Raw genomic sequence first — 10951 nt, 5'->3', positions numbered from 1 at the left:
TATGCCATTCAGTTATGTTCAACATATCTTTTAAACCACTTTAAAAATCTCTCAGTCACAAACACAGTAATACAAATACAGTCACAAATTTATAGCAATACATTTTGCTTATAAATTAAAATAAAACTGTCCTGGTGTTCATGAAAGTATCTGGCACATAATAATTGCTAAATAAAAATTAACGTATTACCATGTGTAAGTAAGGGTTTTGTATAGTTTCATTAAAATATAAGATATCGAAATTATAACAATGCTGTATGTTTAAGGTGGTATATTTGGGAAAATTCTGTTTAATATTCTCTTTTAGTTTCTGATGGAAATTTATTGAATGCTGTCTAGTGAATTAGAGAAGAATATGCATAGATATTTTTTTGACCTCTATTTGAAGATGAGAATAATGGGTTAATATTTATATGGCTTATCTACAAAACCTTGTTTGAAATTAGAAATAATACCTGTGATAAATTGTATGAAAGTTTTATATGGGTGGTAAATAGCATAGAAGATGGAAGTTAAATGACAATGTCTTTTCTATACTGGGATAAGTGCCATTTATAGCAATTCTTTGTGAAATGATTTATTGTCATGTAAAATATTTGACATTTTCAATCTGACAGTTTTCAAATTGCTTCTCTTTTTTTGCAAAAAAAAAGGAAAGAGAAAAAAAAGAAAAATATTCTGTTAATAATGAAAAACACTCTTTTCTGTTCTGGAGTATTCAGAAAAACTAGCTATAAATCTGAAGTACAGTACCGGGTTTCAAATACGTAGTAACTCTGGGACCTCTATAAAACTGAAATCCAACCACAGCTTTCCAGAAACGAATATCCACATTCACCAGGGAATTATTAACCTTTCATAACACCTCTAGATATCATTATGCCAAAAATGTAGTATTATGATCATTATAAGGGAAATTAGAATAATGGAAAAAGGAACGAGTAGATCTGTATAGCATGAGGCTAATAATACAAATCCACAGCAAAAGGTATTTTTGTTCCAAAACAGGTAACCGAAATAAATGATGGTTATATTTAATTTTTTTTAACGTTTTTTTTTATTTATTTTTGAGACAGAGAGAGACAGAGCATGAACGGGGGAGGGTCAGAGAGAGAGGGAGACACAGAATCAGAAGCAGGCTCCAGCCTCTGAGCCATCAGCCCAGAGCCTGACGCGGGGCTCGAACTCACGGACAGCGAGATCGTGACCTGGCTGAAGTCGGACACTCAACCGACTGCGCCACCCAGGCGCCCCAATGATGGGTATATTTAATCTCTACAGAAAAAATACTGTTTTAGCATATATTTTTCCTTTTTCAATTTTTAATGTTTTGTTATGAAAAACTCTCACGCATATACAAAAGTAGAGAGAATAGTGGGATGAACTGCCATATATCTATCACCTAGCTTCAACAATGATCTCTGCTAATATTCCTTGTCCTGAAGTCAATTTTCTCTGATATGAATAAAGCCTCTCCAACTTTCTTATGAATAGTATTTGCTTGGTATATTTTTTTCCATCTTTTCACTCTTAACCTACCAGAGTCTTCATATTTAAACCTTTTTCTTTGTAGATAGATTTGCTGAGTCTTCCTTTTTTAAATTCAATCTGATAATCTCTGCTATTTAAATGGAGTATTTAGACATTTATAATTAATACAATTAAATATATGGTTAGCTTTAAATCTACCATTTTGCTATTTGTTTTCTATTTGTTACATCTGTTCCAGATTCTTTTCCCCCTCTTTTATATTATTTTTTAGTATTCTACTTGATCTCCATTATTAGTTTACTAAGTATACCTCTTTATTTTATGCTTCAGTGTTTTTTCTAGGATTTACAATATTCACCTTTAACTTAGCAGTCTACTTGCAAATAGTATTGTACCAATTTAGATATAATGAAGAACCTTATAACAACATACATCTGTTTCCTCCCTCTCATCTTTTGTGCTATTGCTGGCATACCTTTTACTTTTACATATTGTAATTTCACAACACATTGTTATTTTTGCTTTAAAGGGTCAGTTATTTTTAAGGAAATTTTATTTATTTGTTTTAATTTTTTCAATGTGTGTTTATTTTTGAGAGAGAGAGAGCACAAGCAGGGCAAGGGCAGAGAGAGAGGGAGACACAGAATCCGAAGCAGGCTCCAGGCTGTCAGCACAGAGCCTGACACGGGGCTCGAACCCACGAACTGTGAGATCATGACTTGAGCCAAAGTTGGTCATTAACTCACTGAGCCACCTAGGCACCCCTAAGGAAATGTTAAAAAGAGAAAAGGTTATTTTATATTTATCCAGAATTTACCTCTTCTGATTTTCATCTGGTATAATCTTCCTCTTATCTTTCTTGTAATGCAGGTCTTCTGGTAACACGTTTCTCATGTTTTCATTTCATTTTAATTTAGTGAAGGATGTTTTCAATGAATATAGAATTCTAGGTTGACTTTATTTTCTTTCAGCACTGTAACATCCATTTTTTCTAGCTTGAATTGTTTCTAAGGAGAAGTTTTAAGCTTATTCCTCTGTAAGTAAGGTATCTTTTACTCTGCCTGCTTTCAAGATTTTTCTCCTTATCACTTGTGTTTAGCAATTTGGTTGAGGTGTGCTTTGGTGTCATTTTCTTTGTATTTATCGTGCCTGGGTTTGCTAAGCCTCTTGAATCTAAGTTTATAGTTTTCATCTAATTTGGAAATATTTCAAACATTCTTTTTTCAAATATTTTCCTCCTCCTCCTCTTTCTCCCTCTTTTTGGAACTCCATACTGAGGCTCTATTTTTTTTTTTTTCAGATTCTTTTTCTTGTCGGTGTTTCAGTTTAGATCATTTCTAATGCTATGTGTTCAAGTTTATTGATTTTTTTCTTCTATGATACCTATCTGCTCTTAATCCCATCCAGTTAATTTTTCATTTCAGATACTGCACTCTTCAGTGTGTAAGTTCCAATTGCATTCTTTTTATAGCTGCTATCTCTCTCCTCATTATATTCATGTTTTCCTTTAAATGCTTGAGCATATTTAAAGTGGGTGCTTGAGGGTACCTGGGTGGCTCAGTTGGTTAACAACGGATTATTGATTTCAGCTTGGGTCATGATCTGAAGGTTCATGAGTTCGAGCCCTGCATCAGGCTCTGCACTGACAGTGCAGAGCCTGCTTCGGATTCTCTCCCTCCCCCTGTCTATGCCCCTCCCCTGCTTACACACTCCTTCTCTCTCAAAATAAATAAATAAGCTTTAAAAAATAAATAAAATAAAGTAGGTGTTTGAAAGTTTTTATCTGTGAATTCCATCATTTCTGTCATTTCTTGATCTTTTTCTGTTGGCTCATTTGCCTTATAGTTTATGTATTACCTTTTCCTACTTCTTTGCATGCCTAATAATTTTTTATTAGATGCTGGACATTATGAATTTTAGGTTTTAAATGCCTAGATTTTAAAATTTTTCTTTAAAGAGTGTTGGATATTGTTTTGAAGGGAGTTAACTTACTTGAATATTAGCTTGAGCCTTTTGAATCCTATTTTTAAGCTTTGTTAGGGCGAATTTATGGTACTCTTTACTCTAGAACTAGTTTAACCCAATCATTAAAGGGATATCCTTCTGAGGTCTCTACCACAGGCACTTTAGCTATTCAATGAAGTCTCTTCACTTTTTTGGTTGGAACTCAAATGTTGTTGTCCCTCCTCCTCCTCCTCCTCCTCCTCCTCCTCTTCCTCCTTCTTCATGCTTCATGAATTTGCTATCATGATAATTAACATGGGAATTGACTGTATTCAATTCCCTCCTCCTCCCCCTTCTCCTCCTTCCCCTCCTCCTCCTCCTCCCCCTTCTCCTTCTTCCTCCCAAATGTCTTCTTACTCTAGGTGAGTTCTGGAAAATTTTCAGCTTATAGCTTACCAGTAGTTCTTTACCAGCCTTATAAAATTTCCCCCTATGAGTTTTCTTTTCTTTTTTTTTTTAATGTTTACTTATTTTTGAGAGAGAGACAGGGCACAAACAGGGGAAGGGCAGAGAGAGAGAGGGAGACATAGTGAAGCAGGCTCCACACTGTCAGCACAGAGCCTGATGCAGTGCTTGATCTCAATTTGTGCGATCATGACCCGAACTAAAACCAAGAGTCGGAGCTTGACCAACTAAGCCACCCAGGCACCCCTTAAAACAGATGCTCCTTGTATGTTGTCCAGTTTTCTAGTTGTGTGCGCTGAGAGGACAAGTCCCGTGTCAGTTACTCCATCATAGCTAGTAGAGAAAGTTTCCATTTCAAAAATTACCTAGTCATGGCCAATCTTATTTCATCTATGCTTTTCCCTCCACTTCCACCCCTCCTAGATAAGTCATAGAAACCACCAGCTTTAAACTGATGATGGAGGGGATGATTGCAAGCCTACTTGTGAGTGACTGAAATAGTGGTATCCCTTGAAAATTGATCATGTGCCACAGATCCTAGAATGTACCCTATGGCATCAGTACCTTCATCTTGCCTTCATATCCATGGTTCAGCTTACAGCCAGTCAAACACCTTTTGTTTTTTGTTTTTAAATAGTTTGAAATTACAGTCAATTCCCATGTTAATTATCATGAAGCAAATTTATTAAAGTGACAACTATTTGGTTTTTCTTTTAGAAAGCCATCATACTGCATTTGATTTACAGATTCTTAGCAAAGGTAACAATTAATGATTATCTAAATGTTATTATATTCTTGTTACTGATTCATGTAGCTGAACTGGTTCAATGGATGTTAGCCAGGAAAAGTTTTGAAGAGCTAATAATGTATCATTTTGACACCTACTATTTGGATGTGATCCAAATTAAGGCATTTATTGGGCAATGTTCCTCCCTTAAACATTTTAATCACCTGTAAGTGAGCTAAACATTTCTACATGTTAAAATTTCCCAAAGAGGTTTCAGAAGGCTGCAGAATAAATACTATAAATGACAAAAAACCTTTAAGACCCTAACTAAAACACTGACCTATTGTAAACACCTTATAAAAAACACAAGAGACTTGTATTTTCTGTCAACAGAAGTGACATTACAGTGCACTTTTCTTCTAGGAATGTAAGTGGTGATGTTATTAAGAAAATTATTTATTTTATTTTATTTTTGCTTTCTTAGTAAAGTCAGGTGGTAGTGTAATGTGCATATTGGTATTTTATTTTATTTTGCTTTAGAGACATAATGCCAGATATGAATGGAAAACCTTAAGAACTCACAGCATTCTTCCATTTTAGCACAAACTCGTGAGGCAGTGTGATGTAGGAAAATGATCACTAGAATGAAGTGTCTAGGTTTTAATCCTAATGCCAATAACTTGCTGGCTTTGCTTAAGGTATAGTTTGTGCATGGCCATGAATTCCATGGAAAGTTAATTTTTTTTCTCTCCACGTATCTGAGAATGACAATGAGAATAAGGAGTTCCGTCATGAGAGGCAGGACCTAGACTCTGGAGACAGGAATGTCATCAGGGGTTTCTATGGCCTACTTCAGTGGTTCTCAACATTGGGAACCAAGCTACTATTTGGATTGATTTTCTGTGTTTTATTTGTGTTTTCTTCCACCCCCCTTTTTAAATATTTTACAATTTACATACATAAAACTCACTTTTTTGGGTATGCATTTCTATAAATTTTGACAGATGCAAACAGCCATCACGGCCACAGTCAAGAATCAGAACAGTTAATGTTGCCCCTCAAAGAAATTCCCTCATGCAACCCCTTTGTCATTAAACCTTCCTGGGAATCCCTAGCCTCTAGGAACCCCTAGCCTCTGTCAACCTGTGTTCCCTGTTTATAGTGATTTTTCTAGAATGTCACATAAATGGAATCACACAGTAGATAGCCTTTTAGACTGATCCAAAGCTGCCTTTTTATAATAGACATTCTGTTATTTCCCCTTTACTCTCCTCAAACAGAACACAGGATAATATTATCTACTCTGACACATGTAATCCCAAATAATAAATATAGTGCTCTAACATATATGAGCAAAGCAAAAAATCAATTCTAAAATAATATGTATTTAAAATGGGAATGGTTGAGTGCAACTGTTCCCGACCTAGTGAAGTAACTGGATACTTGCACCTACTTTAATGAAAAAGTTTGGTTTTTTGGGAAGTAAGAAGATCAGAAGCTATTATATATAAAAAGTACAAGAGAATCAAAAAAGGAGAGGTGTGATATGATTTTTCCAGAATGTGAATAATTCTTGATAAAGATCCAAATAAAACCAAGCACAATCTTGCTTTCCACAGAATCTTACTATTCCCAGCAGTTGCATTTCGGGAAAATTCAGGGTGTATTTAAAACTGTACGTTTACACATAAAATGGAACTAGGTTCCCAGGGTCAAATAAGTATAAACAAGTTTTCATCTGCATGAATCTCCAACGGGGTAATCAAAAGATGTGTGTAGACTGTGGCACATTCATATGTGGCCCTGTCTCATGCATAGCAGGAAGTACCATTCCTGGTTTGTATCCAGTAGGAGTCCAAAGCACCCATCAGACATTGTAACAACCAGAAATATCCCCACAGATTTCTTTTTTTTTTTTTTCAACGTTTATTTATTTATTTTTTTTTGGGACAGAGAGAGACAGAGCATGAACGGGGGAGGGGCAGAGAGAGAGGGAGACACAGAATCGGAAACAGGCTCCAGGCTCTGAGCCATCAGCCCAGAGCCTGACACGGGGCTCGAACTCACAGACCGCCAGATCGTGACCTGACTGAAGTCGGACGCTTAACCGACTGCGCCACCCAGGCGCCCCATATCCCCACAGATTTCTAAAATGCCTCCTAATGGGTAGCAGTTGAGATTAACTGGCCAAGATGAAGTACCATCCAATACTCTCATCTGGAATCAACATTCATCAATCTTTTGATTACCAATAGAATTCTGCAGGTAGCTTCATGCCAGGAAAGCGATGTCTTGGAGTGCTAACTTTTGCATTCTGGTCTCCAGAAATATATTCCACATATTGGAGATTACTAAATTACCATTTTGGATGATCCTGGTTCTGAGTGTGTTTAGCCTGAAAAAGTCTCTGAGGTCCTGATCAACTTGGAAGTAACAAAAGATTTGTCTATACAAAATTAACTTCCAATTTTGTGTTAACTCTGCCAAGGTTTTATCCCTCAATGGGTCTTAAATTCACAATGATCTGATCTCCCTTGAAATTTTATTTTATTTTTTTTTTAATTTTTTTAACGTTTATTTATTTTTGAGACAGAGAGAGACAGAGCATGAACGGGGGAGGGGCAGAGAGAGAGGGAGACACAGAATCTGAAACAGGCTCCAGGCTCTGAGCGGTCAGCACAGAGCCCCACGCGGGGCTTGCACTCACGGACCGCGAGATCATGACCTGAGCCAAAGTCGGCCGCTTAACCGACTGAGCCACCCAGGCACCCCCCTTGAAATTTTAAATGTGTCCTTTCAAAAATTCCTAAGTGAACATTTTTCAAGGTTACTACAAATGCTATTTGGTATTTTACCTAAAGGAAGCCAGTCACACCATCTGGCATTGTTTGATTTTGATCATTGTTACGAGCGGAAAGAAACTATATCGTGTTCAGGTAGTCCAGGGAAAGATACCTCAGGAAGTTTGAGAATTTTAATAATGAGTACAGATAGAAAAAATTCAACTCCTATTGTGGTTGTTGGTTACCAGTGAGACAAATCTCACAATATATCTTATGATATATTTAAAAACTTAAAGTTTTTAAATTATAATTTTTTTTATATGGGAAGGGTTTTTAGAATCACGATGCTCTCTGAATCCTAGTCAATGCTGCAAAGGCTTGCATGGATGATGAAACCAGATTTATGTCCCCATCGTCCGTTAACGGTAAAGTTTTTATTGCAATAGCCAACGGGCAAAGCAAAATTTCCTCTTGGGAATAAGTTATATGACTCCATATAAATTAGTGATAAATATGCAAGGTATTCATGCCATTAGAACAGGCTGAGTTAAGAATATATCTTTGTGGGCTGCCTGTATTAACTTAGAAGAAGCTAGTAACTTATAAGAAGAAACCAAACATAACCATTTGGATCCAAATATTGCATTAAATCTTTCAATGTATATTTAACAGACACTGGTAATGTACCTATTATATTTCAGGCACTTTAAAACCAAAAGTAGTCCTTAAACTAATCTGAGTTGAAGTAGCTAATCAAATAAAGTTAACACCATTTTAACTTACAGCATGGCATGCATTGTGTGCTCACTTGTTCAATTTTGATGAGCAATGTTTCTAATTCTTGAATATTGTAAAGTTTGTCAAGAACATTCTTATATATATTTTATGCATTTTTAATTATTTCATAAATTCTCAGAGGTAAGTTTCTTCATTTTTTAATGCTTATTTATTTATTATTTTGAGAGAGAGAGCATGAGCAGAGGCGGGGCAGAGAAAGGGAAAGAGAGAATCTCAAACAGGCTCCACGCTCAGCCCAGAACTTGACCTGAGGCTCGATCTCACGACCATATGAGATCATGATCTGGGCTGAGATCAAGAGTTGGACACCTAACTGACTGAGCCACCCAGGAGCCCCAGAAGCAAAAATTCTTAAAAACTGTGCTTATCTAAGCTGTTGATACAAGATAATATGTTGGTCTTTGGAAAGGTTATACCAATTTGTACTCTCAACAACCGTGAATGCTATGAATTATTTACATCTTTGTTCTAGTGAAAGGTAAAAGAGTATCTTACTGTTATTATTTGTATCTCTGTAATGACTAGTGAAGTTGGATATCCTTTAAAATGTTTAATGATCGTAGTTTTTCATTTATTTGTATTTGTATGTCAAATTTTTCTATTGAGAAATTCATCTCCCTCATCTAACTTTTGGTAAGAATTGACTTATATTAAGGATTTTAACCCAATATTTTCCCCTCAGAACATCATTTAACTTTCAGTGTTGTTTCTCATATCACTAAGCATATAAATATATAGTTATAAATATCTACATATAGATATGTAGATATAGATATATACATATATATGTATATACACATATATATATACATATCTACATGTTACATAGAAACCATATATACATATGTCTTTAGTATATATATATATATGTCTTTTATATATATATATATATATATATATATATATATATATATATGTCATCATTTGGTTGAAGAGATATTTACATATATCTTTGGCACATATATATGATATATGTATATCATACATGTGATGTTTGATGTTTTTGTTTTAAAAAGATTGCCAAATGATCACCTAATTTTTTTTCTAGAATGTTTACAAACCATCACACTTTCAAGATTTTTTTCCCCCAAGATATACAAATAGATGTCTTAACTTCACTCACAAGGCTCACCAGACAGGAAAAGACTCAGTGAAGGAAGGAATGAGATTACTTGGTGGTAACAGTCACATTCCTACTAACCTCAAACAACCCTGTCAAAAGGGTGGGTGAGAACAGTGTGATTGCTCCTGCTCTAGGCAAAACAGCCTCATCAAAGCTACGTGTCAAAATTATTTTGCTACTTTTTAAGGCTCATTCTGAAATAAAATCCTTTATATAGTGTCTCTGTTACCCATAGAACTTTCCACTGCTTCAGGTATCTGTGTTCTAGGATGTCTGTGTCTGTGGTAACTTTCTGGGTGTGGGAATGAGTGAAGGACTGGAACTCAGATTAACATATAAATCAGACCTCCATCAAGACAGAGAGGTTCATAACGCTCTGGAGACTTCAGAGCTCAGTGATTCTCCCACTCCTCTGTCCTGAGGGTAGCCGCAGATCGACAGGTGAGAAAGCAGCTCTATACCCAGGACTTGAGCCTTAGCTATTCACTTAGATCACTATGACTAGAACTCATGAAATACCAGCGACTCCTGGGGCTTTGCAGTTTACAGCACGTTTCCACAGGACTTAAGCAATTGAAATGGCATTTCTCATGAATACATCAGGGCATTTTTAAATATTATGTTTTGTGTGTTCATAGTACACAAAACACATTACACAGAAACATGGTTTTCTTGGGTGTCTTTCACCTGAAACCATATTTTCAGCTATTAAAAAGTATTTGAAAATGTCATTTAAAAACAATTTTTAGAGTTTAATATTTGAAAACAGAAAAGCAAAAAGAAGAAATTTTAAATGGCTCATAATCACATTACCTTGGTAGTTTCTATTAACATTTCAAAAGGTAGGTAGGTCTAAAAACTATCAAATGGTAGAGAAAAAAATAGAATAGAAAAAGCCTCTTGCCCCAAACTACCTAATTCCTTTCTCTAAAGGAAACCAGCATCCAGCCTGCTAAGCATGGTAAACTTACGGTATGAGTGTGTGGCTATGTGAGCATGCTGTGCTGCCTTTTTTGTATGTATACGCACGTCTGTGTTTAAACGCTTCTGTGTAGATTTTTATGTGCGTTAAGGAACACATACTATATACACTGCTTTGCATCTTCCTTTCACAAGGAATCCTGAGAACTCTCATAATCGGCACATCCAGAAGTGCCTGATATTCCACTGCACGCATGTACGATAATTTGTTTTACTAACTTCCTATTAATCAATAGATGATCTCAAATTTTTTGTTTCTTTGTCTTTGCTACTACAAGCCACAATGCAAAGGACAGCTTTGTAAATGCAGTTTGGTGGGTTTTTTCATGCATGTTCATGGAATAAATTCTCAACCGTGGAATTATTGAGTCAAAGGGTATTTTGCATTTTGAATGTTTCATGGATATTGCAAAATTAGAAACTTCTGCAAAAAAGATGAATCAGCTTGCACTTTCATCAATGATATGAAAGCATCTCTTTTCCTATATCCTTGACAATCCTTTATATTCGGCTATTTTTAAATTCTATAGTCTTGTCCATTTTTCTCCTAAATGACATGTTCCCTGTAAAATGTAAATACAAGCATTTTGGAAATTAAAGAAGTTGTTCCTTTGTCTGTCATGTTTGCAGATATTTTTC

The sequence above is a fragment of the Leopardus geoffroyi genome, chromosome B4 (assembly GCF_018350155.1).
Source record: "Leopardus geoffroyi isolate Oge1 chromosome B4, O.geoffroyi_Oge1_pat1.0, whole genome shotgun sequence".
Taxonomy (NCBI): Eukaryota; Metazoa; Chordata; class Mammalia; order Carnivora; family Felidae; genus Leopardus; species Leopardus geoffroyi.
This window is presented reverse-complemented; position numbering follows the sequence as displayed.